Source organism: Lolium rigidum, chromosome 6, assembly GCF_022539505.1.
Source record: "Lolium rigidum isolate FL_2022 chromosome 6, APGP_CSIRO_Lrig_0.1, whole genome shotgun sequence".
Taxonomy (NCBI): domain Eukaryota; kingdom Viridiplantae; phylum Streptophyta; class Magnoliopsida; order Poales; family Poaceae; genus Lolium; species Lolium rigidum.
The window spans coordinates 31,011,373-31,038,141 of record NC_061513.1 but is presented as its reverse complement, the minus strand read 5'-3'; positions in this window follow the sequence as shown (position 1 = coordinate 31,038,141).

Sequence of the window (26,769 nt, the reverse complement as noted above, 5' to 3'; positions counted from 1 at the left end):
AAAACATGTAGGTATCATCAATAATATGGCATAGAACATAAGAAATTATCGATACATCGGAGACGTATCACCCGACGGGGTAAAATCCGGCCCAGTGCGCGCCATGCGTTTACCGCGCGGCGAAACGGACGTTTATTGCCGACTTTTTGCGCGCCCGTTGGAGATGCTCTTACGCCATGCATGGCGTGAAGATTGACGTGATGATCTTGATAAGCAACTCCAAACAACAAAAAATAGTGACCTTCGGTCACCGGAGTAAGGATCATTCCCACTATATATAGTCTAGTGCTAAGCAGTAAGTAATTGCAGCTAGTACTACGAGTAGTATTTGTGGCCGAGGTACGAAGGAGAGCAACCTGCACCTGCACGGTGATTAATAACCGTAAGGGTCAAAATCGCAACACAGATGACAGATGCTGCTATGTCACAACGAGCGACCGACCAAGGCCAGGCTCAACGTCGAAGTGCTAGCCATAGACGTTCCGACGTAAAACGCACGCGTTCTGCGCACTGGCGTGGCCTGACCGTGACGGATGAGTGAAAGATGACCATGTATCTTGGTCACAATCCGTCAGATCTTTGTGTACGTGATCGATCGCGAGTGCTGCTGTTGTTGGGACTGCACGTCTGTGCGAGAGGGTGCCCGGGCGGCGCGACGCGGTGAGTCGATCGGCCGGAGACCGCTGTTCGCCGCCGTGCGCGCGCGTCAGCTCGTGCATGGCCGTACGTCCACGTGCGTCACGCGGCCACCGGCAAACTCTTCAATTATTTTGGCGCTACTGTTGTTGGTGTTGTTGTCCACGATGGTCCACCTGTGCGTGCACTCGTGACGTGACATGGCGAATTCCGACGCTTTGCTTGAGAGTGCAACTATGGGTTTCGTTGTCCCTATTTTTAGCTACAATTGTACTGTGTACCCGTGTAGCTATCTGAACCGTATGATTTTTGTACGTACGGAGAGCAGTACCGTGAATGAAACGAGGGAACGCGCGCTAGAAGTGGCTCGGCTACTGGATTTTATGATGCTTATATTTTTATGCATGAATATTTGATAAAACTTTACGGATACTACTATTTTCTTTGGAACGGAGAAAAAAATCTTTGCCTCATTCTATTAAATAAGGAGAAACGTGAACGTAGAAAAGGATTAAATAGCTTATATCCGGATTACTCTTCCGGAATCCAATCACTCAAAACATTCCGCAGCTGCAATAGTCCAAAATCCTAACACTTTTTTTTATCTACTCAATGATCACCGATGGTGGCGTTGATGATCTGACCATATTGAAAGAGTTTTTTTTTTTCATTACGTGTTCAGTTTTCAGTTAGGGACAGCAAGATTTAGATTTTTTTTACGAAGTGATGCAAATCAGCTGTACGAGAACACATGTTCTGATTTAAATCCACCAAAGCTTTGCGCTAGTAGAAAATTAATCAGCGATCGCTCACGTGACAAGTTTTTGAAGCAGCGGAGTCGGTCGGCAGCCGTTGGAACTTGAAAATCAAACAGGGGAAGACTTTTCTCCAGGGCGGTTCATGGACCGAGCCTAGAAATGATGGTGGAGGAAAGGCTCGGCGAAATCTCAGCTGTCTTCCGCTCATTTCGCCTGCGCTCTCTGCTGCTTCGCTGCGGCGGCTTTTGATTTTTTCTTGTCTTTACTATTAAATGGGAGTTGGTCGTTTGACACTCAACGCGTTTGCTGGTCGTCATTGAAGGCATCGTGTTCGTCCAATTTTTACCTCACCTCCCCGCTTCATATCTAACCATCCATCTCCCTGTCTGACTTGCGATAGCGACCATCACGATCATTAACTCTCAATCAAATCAAATATTATTTGTCTTTCCTAAAGCTCTCAAATTAAATCTTTTATTTCCTTGTTATCAATTTTAGAAAATAGCACGCAAAGGCCTCAGATCGCCAATGATGATGCCACATCCTCCCTTCCCCCAGCGGTCATTAACTCCCAATCAAATCAAATATTGTTTGTCTTTCCTAAAACTCTCAAATTAAATCTTTTATTTCCTTGTTATCAGTTCTAGAAAATAGCACGCAAAGGCCTCAGATCGCCAATGATGACGCCACATCCCCCTTCCCCCAGCGGTCAGCGCCACCTCCCAGATCCCTGGTCTTCGAGATTCCTCTGATCAACAACGTCCTGCACCGATGCCGCCGGGCAGCCGCAACAATGCCGCGCCCGCGAGACAGTAGCTCGACGACTCAGCATCGCCGGGACGGTAGCGGCGGCTCGATGTTGCCGGACCGCCTTGGTCGGACCAATTCTAGGGGATAGCATGTCTCGAACACGTCGCCAACCACCCACCCTTTTGGACCGACTGAAGCTGTTGAGTTGACTGGACCATATAAGGTTGCATCACCAACCATCTTCTCTTCAGCAAATCGGTGCGCGGTTCATGATTTTCATGGTGCAGTGTTCATGATCACGTGCATGGACTAGGGCGTATCTTCAATTTTGGAAGCTATTTCCTATGTATTTGCTGTCCTGGATGATTTTCATGTTTTCTTTGACTTGTGCACAGCTCGAGGGTGTTGGGAACCCATGCTTTGGGTCTGAAAGGGATGTTTGATTAACTCTGATTCGGCTATTAGACAGCCAGATTGTGCTGGTTTTCGTACTTCAAATTCCTGTTAGTTTTGTCCTCGATTTTGGATCGTGTTTGGAGCTTTCAGGTTTAGTCTGCTGCTACAAGAAATCGGAAGGCATCTTAGCTTTGGGCTGTAAGTGTGTAAATTAACTATTTCATTCATCTCAGCTCTAAATTTTCAGTTTGCGCGAGACAGTAGCTCGACGACTCAGCATCGCCGGGACAGAAAGCAGCAGCTCGATGTTGCCGGACTGCCTTGGTCGGACCAATTCTAGGGGATAGCATGTCCTGAACACGTCGCCAACCAGCCACCCTTTTGGACCGACTGAAGCTGTTGAGTTGACTGGACCATATCAGGTTGCATCACCAACCATCTTCTCTTCAGCAAATCGGTGCGCGGTTCATGATTTCATGGTGCAGTGTTCATGATCCCGTGCATGGACTGGGGCGTATCTTCAATTTTGGAAGCTATTTCCTATGTATTTGCTGTCCTGGATGATTTTCATGTTTTCTTTGACTTGTGCACAGCTCGAGGGTGTTGGGAACCCATGCTTTGGGTCTGAAAGGGATGTTTGATTAACTCTGATTCGGCTATTAGACAGCCAGATTGTGCTGGTTTTCGTACTTCAAATTCCTGTTAGTTTTGTCCTCGATTTTGGATCGTGTTTGGAGCTTTCAGGTTTAGTCTGCTGCTACAAGAAATCGGAAGGCATCTTAGCTTTGGGCTGTAAGTGTGTAAATTAACTATTTCATTCATCTCAGCTCTAAATTTTCAGTTTGTATATTGGTCAGATGTAGAAATAGCTTTCCACGAGGATTCTATCCAGTGCTAATATCATGTTTGGAGCTTTCAGCTTTAGTCTGCTGCTACAAGATATCGGAAGGCATCTTAGCTTTGGGGTGTAAGTGTGTAAATTAACTATTTCATTCATCTTAGCTTTAAATTTTCAGTTTGTATATATCAGTCAGATGTAGAAATAGCTTTCCACAAGGAGTATATCCAGTGCTAATTCATGCTGATATACTGATTTTTTGGGAAATATTTTTTGTGCAAGATCGATGCTTTCACACACATGTATCTGGTTTGCATCGCAATACATATACATATATACACGTCCTTCTAAATGCATGTTTATCTTCCTTTTTTCACTCTATCTAAACATCTGATGTTTTTCTTATATGAATATATTGACCAGCTGTGATATTGTAACATGCAAGAGAGGCCACTGATGAGGTTTGAAGAGGTACTCGAGACCTTCTAAAGGGATATTTACATCAAGGAGGTGAAGCAAGTAAACAGGATATATCCCGTCAAACTTTCCTCGATCAGACTCATGAGGTAAAGATGCTCTCACGGAGGGAGAGATCAATCTTTGAAATGTCCTTGTACTTATTGCACACATGATCTGATCCGGTTAAGCGAACACCATTTGTCAATTCAGAAAAGATACACACTGACTTCCATTTAGTCTATATGGTGTTCATTGTTGCAGAAATGGATTCCAAGATGAGTAATGCTGATTATCTAATTAAGTATACCTAAATATTCGCAACACAGTGTTGCCAAAATTATATTTAGTCTTACTGTTACATCTAAACACTGCCACATTATTTTCTTCCTTTCCTTTTTATTTGCTATGTAGCCTTTCTACACCTGCTGTAACTGTCCCTTCTTCTCCACGGCTTTTCTTACAATATAAAGAAAACACACGCTTTTGGGTGTGTTCAAAGCGTGTGTTTGAGAGAGAAATCACTGCCAGTATTTGTAAAATTATGAAGTGGAAACAAATATTTGGTCACACTTTTGTGCCTAGGCATGTTGTCGTGATTGTTTCAGCTTTTAGTTTGGATTTATTTTTTCCTTGCGCTGGAGCAAAAATTACAAGTGAACCTTTATGTTCCCAGCAGAGGTGGTGAACCTATCTACGCATTTCCCATCTCCTACAAGTTCGTTCCTTGGAAGCTCTATTTTGCAGCTTAAGGAGCAGCTCAATTTTAAGTATGTGTGCCTAGATAGTGGTGTAGATATTTACAGCAGTACATCGCTTCATCGGAATCTGAGAGAAATTGAATGGACACTGTGAAGATCAAGTCAGTCAATGCTTTCTTCACTGCCTTCATATTTGACATTGGGGTAGCCAACTGCTCTCCCTGATTATATAGTGCAATATTATAAATTCTTTTGCTTAGAATTTTTTATATTGATATAAGACATTCTTGGTCAGTGTCTTTATGTTCTTTCTTTTTCTTCTAATACTATGCGTCTAATTTTATGTTCGCATGTACAATATATTTTTATGAAGGTTCTATAAATGATAATTCATTTGCTTAATATATTGATGTATCATGGTGATCTGAGTGTATTATTCTTCAAATTGTTCCAAAGTATTGTTATCCATATTATATTTTGCTTCGACCAGTGTAGGAGCCCAAACAAGAAATAGATTACTGGTCTGCAGTAGAAAATGATGTTGTCGGCTAGGATAGAGGGTACGAGGCTTCCTTATCATGGATGTCACTAAGTATGCCATTTTTTAAATCTCAACCTACTCATGGTAAATTGACCTCCAACTACAAAATGTTTTTCGGTAATATGTGTATTAACTTTTTGCATATTTGGGATTGCGGTATAATGGAACAAAAAAGGGGAATTTGGGCATATGTATCTTTGCTCTCTGTATGTCGCATGGTGTTAAGCAAAGCAGCAGTACGAGTAGATGTGTTACACTAGAAGCAAATATTACTGATCTGGAATTCTTTGTTATTCTTAGAAACATCGGTTTATTCTAAGTTCGTGTTTCCGTTGAATGTAGGTGCACACAAAATTGAAACGTGTTGAATGGTAAATTATTCGCACAAATTTGTTCGGATGTGATGTTTTTGTTTGAAGAGGACATCAAGCGGTGGAGGGGGGTAAAGAAAAAAGAATGACATCCGTAGCAACGCACGGGCATTCAACTAGTATTACTACATACAGAGTATAAAAACAAGCCCCTCCGGTGGGCCCCAGTACAGACCACGCGCTGCAGTCCTTGAAATGCCGCTTCCGTCCACGTAAGGAAAGCACCCACTTGCCACGCTTCCTCACCATCAACCACCCACCAAATCAGGCACGCCCACTGGTTATGCCAAACCCAACATCTATAATGCACATTATTATCCCCATTTAACAATTTTTCAAAATAGATTAGGTGATACCGTGACAGCAGTTTTGCTGCAATATTTTGTTTCCCAGTTGGGTTGGTAGTACATACTCCACGGATTATCATTTGTTATGTAGCAGAATATCCACTTTTTATAGATAAGCATGCAGCTACTCCATGGACTTTATTTTATGTATTAGGGAGTACCGCCTCCGTTTCAAGGAATAAGACGTCCTCGTTTTACGAGCTTTTTGTTTGACCAAGAATTACTTCAAATAGATCAAAATTATTTTCATAGCATGCTTGCTAGGAAAGTTATTTTTTTATTATTCTGATCGGCGAACAAGTCAGTTGTCGCCGAGAATATGTTTATGAAACATAGGTGGTACCGCTCCAAAGTGCGCCGTCCCGGAGCAAACACGAAAGTACTATTATGCAAACATGTCAGAATTTTACAGCTGTCCATTAATCATCGACTTTGGTAGATATCCTGTATGTTGTTGTATCATTAGTATGTTACAATATTTGTGTTATTGTGAGTATATTACAGTTAAGAAAAATGAACGGTGTAGTACTCTTGCGATCTTGAACTTGAGTAGGATATTCGAGTGGTCCGTGACAACTGAACGTCTTAAATATTTAATTTCATGTTTTAAGTTTTTATGGAGAAGAAAATCCACTTTGCTTATATAAATTAGTTTGCAGCTACTTCACGGAAATTATTTATGTATCATGAAGTAATGATTTTCATAGCATGCTTGCTTCTAAAGTATTTTTAAAAAATATTTTGATTACTCTGGATGAGCCGACTGCCCAGCCCCCGAGCTGGCGAGCTCGAGTGCAGCGAGTAGCGAGCAAGCGCACTGGCAGCACCATGTGGTTTTCGTGCTGGGCACCGCTGGATCGGCATCGGACGACACAGGGGGGCTGTTGGTGACGTGTGGTGGCGCACGTGAAAGGGATGGTGGAGCGCGTGGGCGACGAGGCAGAGAGAGGCGTAGGTAGCTTGTGTCGTGTTCAGCGCATCGACGGCGACCGATGGACACTGTTGCGCTCGCTGTGCTGTCCCCGCCGCCACACTGCCTGCCTCCTACTGCAGCTAGCTGTGTGCCTGTGTCGTGCCTGCTTGCTGCCGAGCGAGCGACCTGAACGAAAAGAGCATTTCTTGCATTCTTTCCAAGGCCACATTCTCCGGTCTCCCTCTCTCCTTGGAATGAGCCCTGTTCTAGGAAGCAGCAATCGCAGTACGTGGCAGAGATTCACCAGAGCAACAACAGTAGTAGTAGCTTATCATGTCATACTATATAGTTAACTTATACTAGCTGGTATGTACAATAATTGATTATAAAAATATAGTACTTCTACATTATATGATCCATATTTTAGTCTCACAAAATGTTTAGGATTATGTGCTAGACTACTAACTGGATTTTATTCTACTCGCAATCACTGTAGCAAACCACTTACTGTAGTAGGCTGCAACGCTCAAGCCAAGACGCGTCGACACGTACTAGGTCGATCTATACCAACATATCTCGTGACCTGTGGAATGATATCCTGGCGCGGCTTGGCTCAACTCCACTAGCCTCGAACCTCTCCATGCAGTCAGGCAGGCAGATACTCCCACGCCAGCTGCTACGCTTCTTGGAGCCTGGCCACGAGCGCTGACTGGAAAACACACCTTTCACCTCCATCGACTAGCAGTACAAAATAGCTGGAGTAAGGGCATCTCCAGCGGCGCGACGCAAACGGTCGCTGCGACCGTTTGCGTCCGCTTTGATCGTAAATGCGTCTGGCACCGTCTCCAGCGGCACGACGCAAAGTGACCGGGCCGTCCGCGGAGACGCAAACCTGGCTCAAATATGCGGCAGGTTTGCGTCTCGGCGGACGCTGCGCGGACGCGCAAAGTGTCCGCTGCGGTCTCCACCGGGCCCGCCTGGCAGCGAGCCTGCATGGAGGGTATCGCTTCCGCGTCTGCGCCGCCATGAATGCCGCAGCTTCCTGTTCTGCGCGTGCACTGGCGGGCGGCGGCTGGGCTTCTGCGCCGCCTTCAATGGCATCGTATCCCGTGCGCGGCCGCCCTTAAAAGTCCAGCGGCCGCGTTGCTCCTTCGCCCACAGCTCCACTCGCACCACAACCGCCGCTGCGCCATGGGGAAGAAGAACGACTTCGAGGCCTCCGGCGGCGGCAGCAAGAAGGTGCCGCTCCCCGTCACGGTGGGGAGGCTCATGCACGGCGGATGGGTGCCGTGCGACGCCCGGTCCGGCGTGCGGCCGCTCGGCGGCCGGCGGCTCGGCCGCCGCCGGGTGCCCATCCCTCCGAGCACTCGCGCGCGAGCCCGAGCGGACCTAGGAGATCCGGCGCGAGGAGGCGATATCTGCCGGAGGACCTCCGCACCGATCCGGCGTACGCCATCGACTCGGAGAGTTGGCGTACGTACCGTCCACGGAGACGGACGAGCGGACGACGGGCCGGCTTCATGGGCGACGGGGATTATCCCTTCGGCCCCGCACCGCCGGCTCGTCGTCGGCGGGCGCCGACGCGTCGTCGCCGAGCGCCGACGCGTCGTCGGCAGCCCGCAGCACAACGACCGCGAGGGACGAGGACGGCGACGATGAAGCCTACGCCGTCTATGACGACGACGACGACTACATCGAGGCGCTCGCGTACCATAGCGAGGACGTGAAGGACGACGAGCGACGACTACGTCGGCCTCGTCTTCCACGAATGGCAGCGAGCCATGGCGGAGGGCCGGAACTCGAGTTCCCGGACAACATGACGGACGACGAGATGGCCAAGCTCGGCCTCCTCGTCTCCGAGTACGACGCGCCGGTGCGGCCGCCGTTGCCCCGCTACGCCACCGCCGTGATGCCGCCTCGGCTCGTCCGCCGATGAAGCCCTTCGACGGGCGCCTCGGACTCGGCGGCGCCTCCTCCACCGCCGCCACGGCCTTGGGCGCCTCCCCCATCGCCGCCACGGCCTTATGTCCGGGCGCCTCCCCCACCGCCGCCACGGCCCTTATGGCCGGGCTCCTCATCCGCCGCCACGGCCGCAGCCTCCTCAACCTCGAGCACCGCCATCGCGCCCGGCGTACGCTCCCCCGGATGGCTACTGGCCGTGGGACGTACCGGAGATCATCTTGCTCGACAGCGACGAGGAGCAGCACGGCGACGATGCGCACCAGTAGGCGTTTTAGGTTTTTTTTTTATGTTTTCAAGTATGTAAGTTATGTTTCAGTTTTTGTAAATTATGTTTTAGTTCAAAAAAATGATTCGTCCTAACAAAAAATGCGTCGTGCCGCTCGAGCCACCCCCGACGCAAACGGACGCGCGGTCGTTTTCGACCAAAATGACCGACGCAAACGGACGCGCGCGGACGCTAACCGCTAGAGATGCCCTAAAGTACAGTAAAGTACTCCAGTAGTAGTAGTAAAATGTACTGGTAGGAGCTCAGGAGGATCCAAGATCCTCTGTTTAAACGTGACAGCTGCAGGTAAATTACAGGCAGTGAGCACAAATGTAGTGGCTGCCACCCCAGGCCCAGGGTAAAACAATCGAAAGCTAGCAGTGGTGAGCTGGAGTCGACTCGGGGGCAGGGTTATGTGTTTTCTACCTTCCTTCCGTGTTTCGGGCTGCAGCTGTTTGTCGTCTGCCCGGCGGGAGCCAGCCGTGTCATGTCAGAGCAATTCCAATAGTATAGCCAACTGCTAGCTATAACAAGATGCCATGTCATTTGTAGTCACCATATAGCTAACATGTACAATAGTTGGCTATAAGAATGAAGTATTTTACTAATATATGGCCCACTTTTCACTCTCACAAAGTGCCTAGGAGCACGTGCAAGAGCTAGCTATTGCATAGTAGCCCACCTCCCTTCTCTCTCCTCTTCTCTCTCTTCCAACTCATCTAAAATATATTATTTAATGTCTTATAGTCAGCTGACTGGACTCTATTGTACTTGCTCTCATGTCGGCTTTACACCTTGCCTGCCCAGTGCCCACGAAACCCTCCACCCGTCCACCGGATGGCTGCCGTGGCATATGACTGTGCGCCCGCTTGCGTGGCATATGAATACGTTCTTGCTAGTCCAACACACAGCCCAAATTGACGAATGACGTGGAGAAAGTCTGTAAACCTCGGTTAGTGATCAATATTTATGTTTTTTCGTTGAATATCTGAAAGATTCTCAAAACCAAAATAATTGTTGGCAAATTTATTTTTCAAATCTTGAACATTTCTTATATCCATTTTTTAAAAAATAATTTTTTTAAATTCGAATAAATTCAAATTTGAACTTTTTGCACAAATCTTTGTTGCAACCCCGCTTGCTACTTGAAAAAGTAATACAATTGCAAACGTGGTTGCAACTAAACTTATGTTTGCAAAAATAAATCTTAGTTGCAACCTCTCTTGCCACTGAAAAAAGTTTCAGTTACAAGTTACAACACAAAAAAACTCCGTTACTACCCTATTTTAAAATTGCAACAATAATGCATAAGGATAACATTATCAACAATAACACATCTTAGTAGTTGGTTCAAATAGAATCAAACATACTATAATTCCCATCGTGGTTGGGAGTTATCTGCTAATACAGGTCGGGTATGTATTCATGCAGTCTCCAAATTGTGGCCTCTGCAACACGAAAAAAAGCACCCACGAATCTTCGCGTAAATCTGACAGTTATACAGTTTAGTGAGCATGGCTTATTTATACCGATAACTAGCAAATCTTGCCAACCGTATGTATAGATCTAACTCGCCAGTTTCTCTATTTTGCAGATATGTACTTGTAGTACATGATCTTCATTTCGAGAGTACCATTTTCTTTTGTTTGTGACTGAATTGCAAGGCCATACGACCAAACTTGCTGCTAAATACGAACCATTTTTTCTAGGACTTATTGACATTACGTTTTTATCTAAGTCGAACTATCGAGTCTCTGGACGTTGAAAATTATGCAGTGACGTAGTAAGCCAACATTGGATCAATCAACTACCATCGATTTCTTTATTCCCAACATAAATCTCACCCGCCTTAAGCGTACAAACTTATTTATTTCTCCAATTCATATTATTTGTCGCTTGTATGGATACATCTAGACATATTTTAGATCTAGAAACATCCGCATTTGCGAAAATAATATGAACCGGACAGAGTATGTATTTTTTGTATTTCCCTGCCGAACTGAGAATTATCTCTTTCAAACTCAAATCCGATCAAAACACTGAGATTCGAGGAAGCACACAAGAGGATGTGAAGTTTATTGGACAACTTTAATCTATTCAGAAATAATAAAGTATTTCTTAGTCAAACATAGTTACATGCATGTAACTACAAAATTATAAGATGATGAACCACTGGAAGCTACACGTCCATTTCAAAAAAAAAAAAACTGGAAGCTACACGTGGAAAAGTCCCGTATAACCGCGATTCTCAAAAATATACTTATGTTCAGAAGTGAGAATAAACGCATGATAGTACACGATGGTAGACAGATCATTTAATTTTCTCTACGATCCAGCAGAGTGGTCGTACGTGCAGGGTATAGCTAGCTATTGGCTGGCTGGCTAAGATCGTTTACGGACCTGTTCCTGCCGTGGTACTGGAAATCTTCTTACAAGGACGGACGGTCAGCGATTAACGCATGGCTTGCCTTACGACGTGCAGTATACTAAAATAGCAGCTTCGATGATGGACGATGGATTGTGGTATATGTCCAATTAACGCGTGCCGTAGCGGCGTAGCCGTACGGCCGAGATGACCTTGGATTGAATAGAAGCAATCCGGATGAGATCGATGTCCGGATCATCGGGCAATGAATGGAACACAGAATGCGCGTTGGTTCGACGCTCAAGGACGACGATGCATCGTGCATCCTACATATAGACGCTAGAATTTTCATTCGGCTCGATGGCATCGCACGTACGGTGTGATACTCCGCTATACGTACGGCTGGTACGCGCTGAAGTCATCGATCGAGGGGTTAACTCGTTGGTGCTCGGTTGCTTGATCCCGATCGGATCGAATCCAAGGCGATCGACTAATCAATCACTGGATGACCGGAGAAATAATAACTTCTACGGCGGACTGATACATCGATCCACTAGTGGAAAACAGGGCTTCCGTGGGAGCCTTTTGTCGCGGGCGCGCCTGCACCCGCGACAAATGGCCTGGCCACGTCGCCCCGAAACCATGTGGAGCGCGCGGAGGCTTTTGTCGCGGCCTTTGTCGCGGGCCGTACTACGACCCGCGACAAAAGGGTTAGGAGCGACGTGGCCACCTTTTGTCGCGGGTCGTAATACGGCCCGCGACAAAATGTCCCCCCTATATATATAGAAGCAGCCAGCCACCCCCCCCCCCCACCTCATTTTTTCCTTGGTGGTGAAGGTGGAGGTGTATGCTAGCTCATTTTTTCTACATGTGCACAAGAGGTGTTTGATGGAATGCTTGTGAGAGGGATGCCACTTGGTTTTATTTGATAAGATTTCTCCTTTTTTTGATCCTAAAAGGTTAGCAACTATTTTCTCGACTATATATATATGCATAGTCCGTACAATACTAATTTTAGCAAGGTGATTGCATCCGATACATATATAATTGTACTTATGATGCAGATGAGTCATCCATGGATGTACGGTAACCGATGTGCCCCCGCTTTCAGAGAGGGCGTGAATTCTTTCCTGCTTGTGGCCGAGGCCAACAAGTCGAAGCAAGGTTTTATGTGCTGTCCATGTCTAAAATGTAAGAACGAGAAGGATTACTCTTGCTCAAGAGACATTAAGAGCCACCGCTTCGGTTTGGATTCATGTCCAGCTATAATGTTTGGACCAAGCACGGAGAAGAAGGGGTTATGATGGAAGACGGCGATGAGGAAGAAGATAATGATGACCAGTACCGATCTATGTTCTCTGAATGCTTTGATACCGCAATGGACGACAATGAAGAAGAAGGAGGTGAAGAACAGGCATCTGATGATCCTGTTGATGATGATCTTCGTCGGGCCATTTCGATGCAAGAAGAGACCGTGGCACGGATAAGGAGAGGTTGCGGTTTGACAAGATGTTAGAGGACCACCACAAATTGTTGTACCCGAGGTTGTGAAGATGGGCATAGAAAGCTGGGTAGCATATTGGAATTGCTGAAATGGAAGGCAGAGGTCGGTGTGACCGACTCGGGATTTGAGAAATTGATGATAATATTAAAGAAGTCTGTTTCCAAGAAATAATGAATTGCCCGTCGAGTACATATGAAGCAAAGAAGCTTGTCTCGCCCTCTAGGATTAGATGTGCGGAAGATACATGCATGCATTAATGACCGTATCCTCTACCGCGGTGAGAAGTACGAGAATTTGAATAAATGCCCGATATGTGGTGCATTGCGGCATAAGATCGGAAAAGATGACCCCGGTGATGTTGAGGGTGAGCCACCCAGGAAGAGGGTTCCTCGCGAAGGTGATGTGGTATGCTCCAATAATACCACGGTTGAAACGTTTGTTCGGAAACAAAGAGCATGCCAAGTTGTTGCGATGGCACATGGAAGAACGAAAGAAAGACGCGATGTTGAGGCACCCCGCCGATGGTCGGCAGTGGAGAAACATCGGGAGAGAGTTTCCGGATTTTGCAGGTGAGGCAAGGAACTTATACTTTGGTCTAAGTACAGATGGCATGAATCCTTTTGGGGAGCAGAGCTGCAGTCACAGCACCTGGCCCGTGACTCTATGTATCTACAACCTTCCTCCTTGGTTGTGCATGAAGCGGAAGTTCATTATGATGCCAGTGCTTATCCAAGGCCCAAAGCAACCGGGCAACGACATTGATGTGTACCTAAGACCATTAGTCGATGAACTTTTGGAGTTGTGGGCCAAACCGGGTGTACGTGTGTGGGATGAGCACACGGAGCAAGAATTTGACCTACGAGCGTTGCTATTCGTAACCATCAATGATTGGCCTGCTCTCGGTAACATTTCGTGACAGACGAACAAAGGATACAATGCATGCACACACTCGTTTAGATGAGACTGAAAGTAAATATTTGGGAAAAAGCGAGAAAAGTTGTGTACCCGTTCAATCGTCGTTTCCTTCCGCGCAAGCATCCCTTAAGGAAAAACGCAAGCATTTCGATGGCGAGGCAGACCGCCGTCCGAAGCCTTGTCCCCCGTAGTGGTGCTGATATATTTGACATGGTCAAGGATTTAAATGTTATCTTTGGAAAGGGTCCAGTGCGGTCGACCTGTTCCGAAAGACGATGACGGACACGCGCCCATGTGGAAGAAGAAATCTATTTTCCGGGAGCTAGAATATTGGAAAGTCCTGGAAGTCCGCTCCGCAATCGACGTGATGCACCTGACCAAGAATCTTTGTGTGAATATTCTAGGTTTTCTCGGGCGTGTATGGAAAGACAAAAGATACAACGAAGCACGGGAGGACCAGGAACTTCATAAAGGACGAAACGGCAATCATCCAGGGCAGTTTGTAGGGCTCACGCCTATGCTCTTACCAAACAAGAGAAGGAGATCTTTTTTGAAGCCCTATTCGAGTATCAAGGTTCCGTCCGGTTTCTCGTCGAATATAAAGGGGATAGTAAATATGAAGGAGAAAAAATTCCAGAACCCGAAGTCCCATGACTGTCACGTGCTTATGACACAATTGCTTCCGATTGCATTGAGGGGACTTCTACCGAAAATGTTCGACTAGCCATTGTGAAGATATGTGCATTCCCGAACGCAATTTCTCGGAAGGTAATGGATCCGAAACTTTGTCGGGATTACGGGAAGATGTGGTCCAATGTCTTGTCGGCTTCGAGTTGTTGTTCCCACCATCCTTCTTCAATATTATGACGCACCTCCTCGTTCACCTAGTTGAAGAGATTAGAATTCTCGGTCCCGTATTTCTACACAATATGTTCCCCTTCGAGAGGTTCATGGGAGTCTTAAAGAAATATGTTCATAACCGAGCTAGGCCGGAAGGAAGTATCTCAAAGGGCTACGGAACCGAGGAGGTCATTGAGTTTTGTGTTGACTTTCTTCCTGACCTTAAGCCGATTGGTGTTCCTGAATCTCGGTATGAGGGGAGGCTGACTGGAAAAGGCACACTAGGAAGGAAAACAACGGTGTGGAGGGACAAGATTTCTTTCAGTCAAGCGCACTACACAGTTCTATACAATTCCAGCTTGGTGGCTCCGTACATCGAGAAACATAAGAATGTTTTACGAGAAATAAACCCGGGCCAGCCCGAGTCCTTGATTACACGTCAACACATGAATACCTTCGGCGGTTGGTTGCAAAGACATCTCATTAATGACCCATCTGCGGTGGAGCAGCTGTACTTGTTGGCCAGGTTACCATCTTCAAACATATGTACATTCCAAGGGTACGAGATAAATGGGAATACATTTTACACGATCGACCAAGATAAAAAGAGCACCAACCAAAACAGCGGTGTCCGCTTCGATGCAACGAGACGAGAATGGGCGGACCACCACATATTATGGATACATAGAGGAGATATGGGAACTTGACTATGGTCCCACTTTTAAGGTCCCTTTGTTTCGGTGCAAATGGGTGAAGCTCGGCGCTATACATATTGACGATAAGTACGGTATGATAACGAGTGGATCCCAACAATCTTGCGTACACGGACGAGCCTTTTGTCCTAGCCGGCGAGGTGGCTCAAGTTTTCTACGTGAAGGACATGTCTAGCAAATCAAGAAAAAGAAATCAACAAAAGAATACATCAATCGAGGAGCCAAAGCGCCACATAGTTCTTTCGGGGAAAAGAAACATCGTGGGAGTGGATGACAAGACAGACATGTCGAAGATTATAATAAGTTTAAAGAAATTCCGCCCTTCACGGTGAAAATTGACCCAAGCATCTTGCTAAATGATGAAGATTCTCCATGGCTACGGCGTAGAAGATCACAACACTAGATGGCGATGTAATAATGTATTCTTCATATATAGTTCCCAAGACAATCTCTACATTTATGTAATAATGAAGATTAAACTGTGCTTGGCTTGTTGATCTGCTTGGCAAGGCGTATCGATGCTCCTTTTATAGTCACGACACCGCTTGTACTTTGTCTTATTCCTTCGACAGGCCGTCGTGCGCTACATGCTTTATCTCATCGAGCAGTGCGTCCACCCACGCGTCCTTATCCTGCCGACAGCTTTAGTCGCGGTTGCAGCCACCAACCGTGACAAAAGGTTACCGACACATCCTTATTATCCTGCCGACATCTTTAGTCGCGGTTGCAGCCACCAACCGTGACAAAAGGCCCTCCTAGATAAGCCTCCCCGGCCTTTTGTCGCGGTTTGAGCCTCCACCCGGGATGAAAGTTTCGCGCGCCACTTCGTTCCCGCCTATTTTCTTCCCGCATTCCCGCCATTTTTCCACTATATATATGTAGGCTTGGACTCTCATATCCGCAAACCTCATCACTCTCTCCCATGGCTTCCATCGTATGTCTAACACCCCGGGAGGCGGAGGCGCTTTGCGCCTCGAACTACCCCTGCCCGCCCGGCTGCCGCGTCCCGACCGGCTGGTTGCTGAGCGTCGAAGGCGTACCGGTCCCTCCTATCCCTGTAGGTGTGCCACGCGAGATGGCCATCACGAACCACTACTATTTCGAGCTCAGGCCTGAGCAACGGAGGAATCCCCAGTGGCATCCCGACTACAGCCCGACTTGGGACAGCTTCTTCATCAATCGGCGTGAGAGGGCGGTTGCCAGTTACGAGGAGGACGGCCCGCCTCCTTCGAACTTCAACGAGGCCGGCCGTCGGATGTGGTGGCGCGGCCGGACTCTCCGCAGCGTCCTCGGCCTATCGTGGCCCCCGCCCGCGCTACCCTCAATCCCAGCCCACGCGTGGTCATCCTCCGAGGTTCGACAACCGCGACCCCGATGCTAGCGACGATGACGTCGGCGACTTTGATGACTACGGTGGCGACGTGTATAGGACTAGGCACGACTATGATTGAATGGCTCCAACATTCGAATCCGGCCATGTATCTTATTTTTCGGTTGAGCTCGTACTTTAATTTCAGTTCAATCGTAATAAATTTCGTGTCAACCACTTTATTGAACAAAAACAACCGACAACGACTTTATAAACTAAATTTAAACTAATAGAACCGACAACGACTTTATTGAAATTACAATAAAATAGATAAATTACTAGTCTAGTCTCTACTCGTCGTCGGAGGTTGTCTCCGTCCAAAGGTCATCCCACCGAGGGTCGTTTTCGGTCCAAGTTGTATTCGAGTTCTCGAGCTCGAAGGCGGCGACGGCCCGACGGTGCCGCCTGTTGGACCTGCGTTGTGCCCTAAGGTTAGCAAAGAACGCGTCGGGGGACCGCGCCCTCCACCGGCGCATCAACTCGCTCGTCGCGCTCGGCGATGGCGATCCTGCGCCGCACCCGGCGATGCCGGCGACGGTCCTCGTCGGTGACGAGGCACGCGCAGTGGCGCGAGGAACTCCGCCTCCTCTAGCGATTCAACATCCGGGAAGTTCATGTCGTGCCCCGGCCGCCGAAAGCGCCACGCCGCCGCGTCGTAGCGCGCGCCGCCTCTTCCGGCGTGTTGTACGTGCCGAGGGTGAGGCGGAAGCCACCGGCGCGTATCTCGGCGGTGAACCTACCGCTCGGATGCACTCGAACGCCACGGAAACCGGACGCCCTCGACGACATGGAGGCATCCCGGAGATGAATGAGCGGAGGCGGTGGCGACGTGTGGTTGCGCCCGCACTCGTCGCTCTATATAGTGCACGCGGGGCATGGCACGTGTCAGCGGTGGCTACACGTCGCACGCCGGCGTCGGCGGGGTGAGGCACGTGTCGAGCCGGTGGCTACACGTCGCACGCCGGCGGCGGCATGTGGCGAGGCACGTGTAAGCTACGGGTACACACGTCGCACGCGGGCAGCGACGGGCGAGGCACGTGGAAGCGGCGGCGACACGTGGCGAGGCACGTGTAAGCCACGGCTACACACGTCGCACGCCGGCAGCCGACGAAGCGAGGCGCGTGGAAGAGGCGGCGACACGTGGAAGAGGCGGCGACGCGTGGAAGATGCAACTAGTTATATGGATGTCATATTCATGTTCATTGTATTTTTCTCGACAAATTTTCATATATAACACTTTTCTATTTGATTTACCATTTAAAAGTTATTGAAATAAGAAAAAACAAAAAAGGAAAAAAAGAAAAAGAAAAAAAACAGAGCTGATCCGTGTCCAACCGCTCCGAGCCGTTGGATTCAAACGGCCGGAGCCGTTGGATGCGGAGTGCCACGGATCGGCCAAAAGGGCCTTTAGTCGCGGGCGGTGGCTCAACCCGCGACAAAAGACCCCCTTTTGTCGCGGGTGGTAGCTCAACCCGCGATTAAGGGTGCCTTTGTCGCGGGTTGAGCCACCACCCGCGACAAAAGGGGGAGGTATATAATCGGCGCGTCGCGGGCGGGCCGCCCACCCGCAACACCCGGAGGCCAACCCTAGCGACTTAGCACGCCGCCAGGCTGCCAGATTCTCGCGCCGCGCCTCCGCCGCCGCCGCGGCCGTCTTCCCGCCTCGCGCCGCGCCTCGCCCTCGGCGCCGCCGCCGCGCTCGCCCTCGGCCGCCGCCTCGCGTCGCGCCGCGCCTCGGCCGCGCCGCGCCTCGCCGCGCGCCGCCGGCCATCTCCTCGCCGTCCGCCGCCGCCGGGCGCCGTCTCCTCGTGCCTCCGCGCCGCGCCTCGCCCTCGGCCTCCGCCGCCACCGCGCCTCGGGCCGCCGCGCCAGCTGCGGGTAGTGCCCGCCGGCCTAGGAACACCTTTTTTTCTTTTTTTAATTACTGCAATTGTTTTTAATTTAGTTTTTACATTTCGTAATTGTTTTAGTTTTTAGGTTTTTGTAATTTAGTTTTTAATTTTCTGTAATTGTTTTAGTTTTTAGGTTTAATTAGTTAATTAGTTAATGTATTTAGTAGTTAGTTTTTAGGTTTAGTTTGTTAGTTGTTTTAGTTAATTTGTTAGTTGTTTTAGTTTTTATGTAATTAGTACTTAGTTTAATAGTTAATTTGTTAGTTTTTATGTAATGTGTGATAGTGCAACTTTATAATGATGAAGAACATTGTTATTCGATGGTATCACTTAACCGCGAACGATTAGTCACTCCCTTCTAGAATCGATTTAGCCGCAACTCCCCTCTCTCTCCTCGCAATCACTCGACGCCGCAACTCCCCTCTCTCTCCCTCTCCTCTACCTCTCGCAAACACCCCCGACACCGACACCGGCCCTCTCCTCTCCCTCTCGCGCAATCGCCCTCGTCCCGTGCTCCCTCTCCCTCTCGCGATCACTCGACGCCGCAACTCCCCTCTCTCCCTCTCCTCTACCTCTCGCGAACATCCGAGCCTCTCGCAAACACGCGTCGCCGACACCCTCTCCCTCTCGCAAACAAGCGTCGCCGACACCCTCTCCCTCTCGCAAACACGCGTCGCCGACACCCTCTCCCTCTCGCAAACACGTGTCGCCGATTAGGGTTAGGGTTTGGTTTGTGTTTGATTAGGGTTAGGGTTTGGTTTGTGTTTGAACATGTACTTATCGATTTAATTCTTTTGCGAAACAATGGATCAATTCGAACGGGACTTGGAACGAGGAAGACATATTCGCGGACATAATCCGCGATGGTACGAAGCCGACCGAGCCGACTCCGGTGATGGAGAAGCCCGCGGCTCCGGTCATGGAGAAGCCGACGGCTCCGGTCATGGAGAAGCCGACGGCTCCGGTGACTGAGAAGCCGACGACGGCTCCGGTGACTGAGAAGCCGACGGCTCCGATCATGACGAGGTATTAATGGAATTCTATATGTACATATGTATTGAGGCATTATTATAGAGGCATTAATGCAATTCTATATGTATTCTCTTAGGCCTCCGAAGATAAGATAGAGAAACGAGGCCCGGCAAAGAAGTTGACCAAGAAAGACCACTTCACAATTGAAGCTATATCACCGGAAGGCCAACCGGTGGTACCCGAGAATGTCGGAGTGAAGTTCAAAAATCAGTGCGGAGTTGTGGTTAGAGATCGTGTCCCGATCACTCGTCGGAGAATGGAACAAGACGAAGAATGTGTCCGAAAATCAGGTTGCCGATAGGTACAAAGACACACTTTTCGGAGACCCGATGGCACATTTCACTTTGCCGGATTTGGGATCGGAGTCCGAGAATGGTAAGCGGCGAGAGCTAGTGAAGAAATGGGCTCTTAAGAAGATGGGGGAACTTTTCCGGGCGTATAAGAACCGGTTATGGAAAAATTATAAGAAAGACAAGAAGCCTCCATTATTCGAGAACTACCTAGCGAAGCGGAGCATAACCGGGAAGAATTTGTGAGGTACAAAGAATCGGAGGAGGTCTGTGAACCTGTCGGCGAAAAACAAGAAGAATGCAAGCGAGAAGAAGTATCACCATCATACGGGGCGAGGGGGCTACGGAAGAGCCATGCCTAAGTGGGATGCACAAGAGGCCGAGATGGAGCTGAACGGGATCACTCCAGAACCCACGCGAGAAGGATGGGACACAAGGGCTCGAAATTGGTTCCTCGCGCATGGCTGTGAGTATGACATGAAGACAGGGAACATTGTTGAAAGTGACACCAGGGTTAGGGTACCCAGGCAAAAATGGATTGAAGTGACGACAGATATAAAGGCGGGAAAACTAAAGTTTGCTCCCGATAGAGAGAAAGACTTGCCGACGCTTGTCCTCGGTAATCCCGAGAAGGGAGGACGAACAAGAGGCTTCGGCCCTAGTGTTCCGTGGTCGCTTGGGTTTCCGGCCGACGCGGAGACTTATAGAAGCCGAGCGAGAGCTAAACAACGCCAGCTGGAGGTGCAGAATGACCAGATGGCCGAGTTCCAACGCCGACTTGACCAGCAGCGGCGGGAGCTTCAGCAGCAGCAGCGGGAGATAAATGAACTAAAAGGACAGCGCCCGCCAGATAATACCGCCGAAATATCTCAGCGACGAGACAAGCAGCGTGGCCGACTCGGAGGCCCCTCCTACACGGATGATGATAGATGCCGGCCTGGCGACCCCTTCGATGGAATCAAGGAGCAAACACCTTGTGATCTCCATGAGGTGTTCAGGAAGGTTTCTGTTAAGGTGGCGGTCGGCTATGTCTTACCGGCATTTGGACCTGAAGGTGAGCCGGCAACATGGCATGGCAATCCGATTCCAGCTGGATATGCTCGTGTCGGGGTGGATTCAGTTGTCCCGTCGTGGGGGACATTGGAGCTCGATATCCCTGGAGGTGATGGGGGGCTTACACTCAGAGAGGTGCTCGGGAGAAATCATTCTCCGGGAAAAGAAGAATATCAAGCTGCCGAGGCTGGGTAGCACCTAGTACCGGTCGTCCCGACGGGTCACCATCACCTCCTCCGGGTGATCGCAGGCCACCATCACCTCCTCCTACTGATCACATGTCGCCACCATCACCCCGTGGGTACGACGTCGACCACGACATCGGTAGTCCATCTCCATCTCCAGCGCCGCCGCCTCCGCCCAAAAAGACTCGGAATGCACCCAGCCGGAAGCGTTTCAAGAGTCCTGTCCCCAAGAGGTCGCCCCTCCCAAAAGTACCAAAGGTTCCTCCCCCCGTCCTTACGATCGTACTCCCGGAGGAAAATGATGCCATTGTTAAGAAAATCAATTATGATTTTTTTCATAAGCCAAAACCTCCGAGCCGCAGAGCCATACACAGAGAAGCAAATAGCATATGCTACTAGTTTTCCGAACACACCATCGCAGGTATGACTTACACGAGAAGAAGGATGACTATACACGCACTCTTGCGAAGGTAATTGACACAAAGAATGCCGAAAAGGCTAAGGAGAAGGACATTGCCGGCACGAGCAAATCATCGGCTAGAAGTGCAACGCGAGAATAAGTCAACTTCAACAAGTGCACCCCTCAAGGCCAAGCAAACGACAAAAGGCAAAAAGAGAAAGGAAGTTCCCTCCTCGGTGCTCAGCCCAAACAATCGATCCCACCACTCAAAGTGCTTAATGTTCCCAAGCTGTACCGGGAACATGGTGGTTTCAATATGGAAGAAGCTGCAAAGCTAGCGGCTGCCCGTGACGTTACCGTGGAGGAATTGATGTATGCAGCAGATGCTTGCAGTACCCACTCGCTGATATAGCTCCTAAATTTGTCTACGGGGCCGACTTGGTCGGCACGGAGCAGCTGCTTAAACTGCCAACACATATGCGGAATTTGCATCGGTGGTACCTTGATGCATGCAAGGAGAACATAAGGTTCATCGTGGCGAGTATACCATGGGAATATTACTACCGAAAGGAGGAGATCCATATTGAGATGAATGAACTCGGCAGTTATTCAATCTAGATGCCCTCGATAAATCTCTCATGAGTTGCTATTGCTTGTAAGTTGTTAACTACATATAAGTTCATTTTCATTCAGTTCATGTTCGTTTTCATTGCATATATATACTCATTATATCTTATGTATTCTCTTATGCGGATCGAAGATCGGTGAATGCAAAAGTAATAATATTATCAATATTGGGTTTATTGACCCGGATAAAGTACATGCTCAAACGGTAAAGTTTAATGCCCAAGAAACGGGGGAAAACCTACTAAGGTTTTTGGGGGAGCAATATTTCGTGATTCAATATTGTTTCCTTACAACTACGAGTGAGAGTCTTAATGATCTTTATGCACATTCAATTTTTCTTACTCGATGTTAAGTGTAATTCCCGACGTATATGCATAACATGTGCAGCTTCCACTTGGATTCTACTAGACATTCAACCCGATAAGGGAATAGTTGAGGTAAAAGACCCACCGAGTAGAGGCGTGGACGGGTTCCAGGACTTGCGGAAGTTGCTCCAAGTGTAATTTCCTTCATCGCCGCGCTTTATCATTCGTGAGATATCAATTAATTATCCACTCATTCAATCATTCTTTTGCCTGGCGAGGGCTTGGACCGCTTTCAAGAGACATCGTAAGAACGAAACCCAGGCGGAGAAGCTAACATTTACTCCTGTACCGTGCCCCCAGCAGCCACAAGGGACGAATCTATGTGGATACTACGTTTGCGAGTCCATTCGCATGTTAACCACTGAGAAGCAGAACAATAATAAATTCAACGTAAGTTCACAACTTTATTTATTATCATCAATATTTCGTTATCAAGACCGATATAGTCATACTCATCTCATTTTCGTATATAGGTCGAGTTCATGCGGGACGGACTCCAACCAAAGGAACACGCACTAGGAATCGCGGAGGAACTGGCGGGACTTTTGATTAAAGATGTACTAAACAACAAAGGCTTGTTTAGTCCAAATAGATGCTCTACCTCCAAATAGACGGTCATTAGTACCGCTTGTCGATCGTGAGCTAAATGTATATATATATGTAAGGGCTACATGTAAAGAGGAATCGACTTTTGCTTCCAACATTTGTTTGATCGATCTATATATATATATATTGAATGAACGTGTACAATTTCTAGTAGCGTACAAATATATGCAACTTTTATTTTCGAACGAAAAAAATGATATAACAGGCGGTCGGTGGCGGGGGGGAGGGGTGCTGCACCCCTCAAACCCTAAAGCAGAAGCGTTGTGCGCGCGCCACGTAGAGGGCCTTTTGTCGCGGGTCGTAAGTGACCCGGGATAAAAGGCCTCCCTTTTATCGCGCCTTGCTTGTCGCGGCTGGCCGCCCGCGACAAAAGGCCCTAACCACCCGGATCAAAAGGCCTGTTTTCCACTAGTGATCTCTGACTAGATGTATGTATATAGATCGCCGATCCTTCTTAGCTACCGTTCGTGCATACATGTGTACGCACGTACGTCCTGATGCCGTGCATGCATGTCGTTTCGATCCATCCATCCTTGTCACCCGGCCGTCGGTGCGCAAGCTAGGAGTACCTACGTACGTACGGCCAATTAACGACCATGCATGCTTCTGGTTGTTCGACCTGCATGCATAACGTACTTTGGTACGGCTCTAGGTCGATGCATTCAAGAACGTCGTCGTACGTTGTAGCTCGATTTTCCAGCTGCCACGCGTTGGGCCGGCCGAAAGTACCAACAACGGCCAGCTAGCTTTTTTTTCTAAAGGCATCTCCAGCGGGGCGACGCATATTTATATCCGTTTGCGTCGGGCACGGACACAAAAAAACGTCCGCATGTTCGCATGCGTCTGCCCCTTCTCCAGCGGCAGAGACGCATTTATTTGACCGCATGCGTGATTAGAGAGGAGAGAGAGGGAAAGATTATGTTTATGTGGCTAGTAATAAGCGCATGCGTGATTAAAGGAGGAGAGAGGGCTGCATGCAGCCCAACCGGACACAAACGGACGCGCGGACGCGTCCGCAGAGACGCATTCCTGGCGCATATTTGGTCCATGTTTGCGTCAGGACGGACACTGCGGACGTTTTGCGTCGCCCCGCTGGAGGGCATTTTTTGTCCGCGCAGATGCAAACGGACGAAAAACGTCCGTTTGCGTCGCCCCGCTGGAGATGCCCTAACACAGGAGGGGCCGAGACCGTAGTGGAGCTTTCATTCCATAGCACGTGACAGGTACAAATTACAAAAAGGTCCTATCTCATCTATTGTCCTAGAAAACCTAAGATTTGAAGATAAGACCTTCTTTTTTTTACAGAAAACACCCCAGGAAGTAAAGTGGAAAGCAATCCACGACAGGGGCTTCACCGCCACCAGACGCCGTGGAGCTCAAGGCGTTTCCCCCGAGCTCCGGGAGCAGCTTGCTCGAGAACTCCCGACCGACGACGAGATCTAGTCGTTGGCTACCTGCATAAGGCCGGGGACGAACCACACTTGGCCTTGTGGTGGCGTCGAGCTCCAACGGCTGATCGAGAGGGCCTCCGAAGTGGAGGTTGACTTTGGGCCACCTTCTTGGCTGGAGATCATGGCGGCATGAGCGGCCACCATGTGTTGCGCTCGAGGGGGAGGATAAGCTCCAGGACGCCAGTTCTTGGATCCGCCAGCCTCGCCCAGGAACTCCTCTTCCTCTCCACCTCCACGGTGGCTCGAAAGAGAGAGGACCACCGCGATGCAATCGCATCTAAGAAGTAGCAGACAAGATTTATTTGGGAGGATGCAGGGGCGCTGCCGCTACCCATCTCCGGCTCCGTCCATCGGAGCTCCATGGGAAGCGGCACCACCTCTAGCAGGCCCGGGAAGCAGCTTCGATTTCCCGACGACCAAATCCTCGACGGCATCTCGCCATACTCCACTTGGGAAGAGACGAAAACTAGACTCGATCTAACCCTAGACCAGACCTAAGCATATGTACTCCAGCGCCTCTCCTTAGCCTTCTCCGGCCGGCTATTCCGACGGAGATGGCCTTGGATTGGCCGGTGAGTTGTGGAGGACTCTCAAGGTACTGTAGCGCCTTGAGTGCGAGAAGGGGGTGGGGGGGGGGGGGTGAGAGGTCAGTCCAGCCAGCTAGCTAGTGGCACGTACGGCACGACATGGTTGACAACTTGACATGAAAACATTTGGGTCGGTCGATCGCCGATTATACATGTGCTAGTTCATTTACTTACTGCATATAGTACTGTTAATTTGGGCCGGGCTATATGCCTAAGATCCGTACATATGGTGGTAGATCGCATTGAATATACATGGAGCAATGAATATACATGGAGTAGACCGCTCGATCGAGAGCAGGCCGGCCACCCGACCAAGATCTGTATGACTTCTCAGCGTGTCCCCAAGCTAAAAAGAAGCAATCTATTCTACTGTATGCACATAGGATAGGCCAGTCTCGACTCTCTCCATCACGCTGCACCATCCCGCCATCCCGGCTGGTCCATGCATGCATCAAAGCGCCGTTGTAGCACGCTAGCTTTGTCTTTGATCTTGCCATTCCATAGACGGTGGCTTCTGGGCCCACTGATGTAACCTCGGCTTGTATATTGTTGGATTCAAATCCTAACCCTAGTGTACTTGTAATGTAGTATTTGTAACCATAATCTTCATTATATATTGTTGGTCTAGGCTCTCGCCGGTGGAGCCGTGCGATTCCTACCCAAAAGTCTATGCTTATATGCAGTGGCGGAGCCAGGAATTGAACTGAGGGGGGTCGAAACCAAGCTCTAAATTTTTTTTTCACATAAAAGAGCAAATGTATTCAATAAAAGAGGTTCAAGCAAATTCAATTTGCATATTTCATCAAGTACAACAACAAAATGACTATAAAAAACAAAAACACCAAAATAGAGCTACATTTTGATAAGATAGTATCATACCATTAAGTTGTCTCCTCGTCAGCGCCCATCGAAGGCAGCAGGGGACGAGCCGAGCTGGGGGCAGACGGGCAGGGCCGACCGGCCGAGCAGAGGCCAGGCGATTGGAGTCTGAGATGGGGACGAGCTGAGGCGTTGAGCAGGGGGAGGCGACTGGAGACGAAGGCGGCGGCGACGGGCCAGCGAGGAAAGGCGGTGGTGGGCCGGTGGGGAAAGGCGGCGAGCCGCCAAAACGGCGACGACAACACCGACCTCCTCGACCTGGTCAGGGACGCCGAGGCCCTGGCTGAAGTGGAGAAGGAAGCAGAGGAGGAGCGGGGGGGGGGGGGGGGGGCATGCGGCGGTCGACGCCGAGATGGAACAGCTCAGGGTGGCGGCCGCCGCAGCCGCAGAGGAATCCGACTCCGTCATATCATGGTCTTCCGCTGACCCTGATGCGCCTACCCCGGAGGAGAAGGCGGCAGAGCAGAGGGCTATAGTCGAGTCCTTCGAGACGCTCAAGGACGACGCCGCCAACGCGAGGTTGCGGCAGTGCCTGCTAGAGGACGCGGCAGCGCACCGAGCCCTAGCGGCCGCATGGGAGGCGGCGGAGAAGCAGATGAGGGAGCAACGCAACGACGGGGCTGGCCCGTCAGGCAGCAAGTAGTTTAGGCTTCTAGAACTACTTTGTATAGTTTGAATGTACTAGGTTTCTATGATTTCTATATATGTTGCAAATGTTAAAAAAATGGGTCACCCCGATGAGGCACACCCAGACGCAAACAT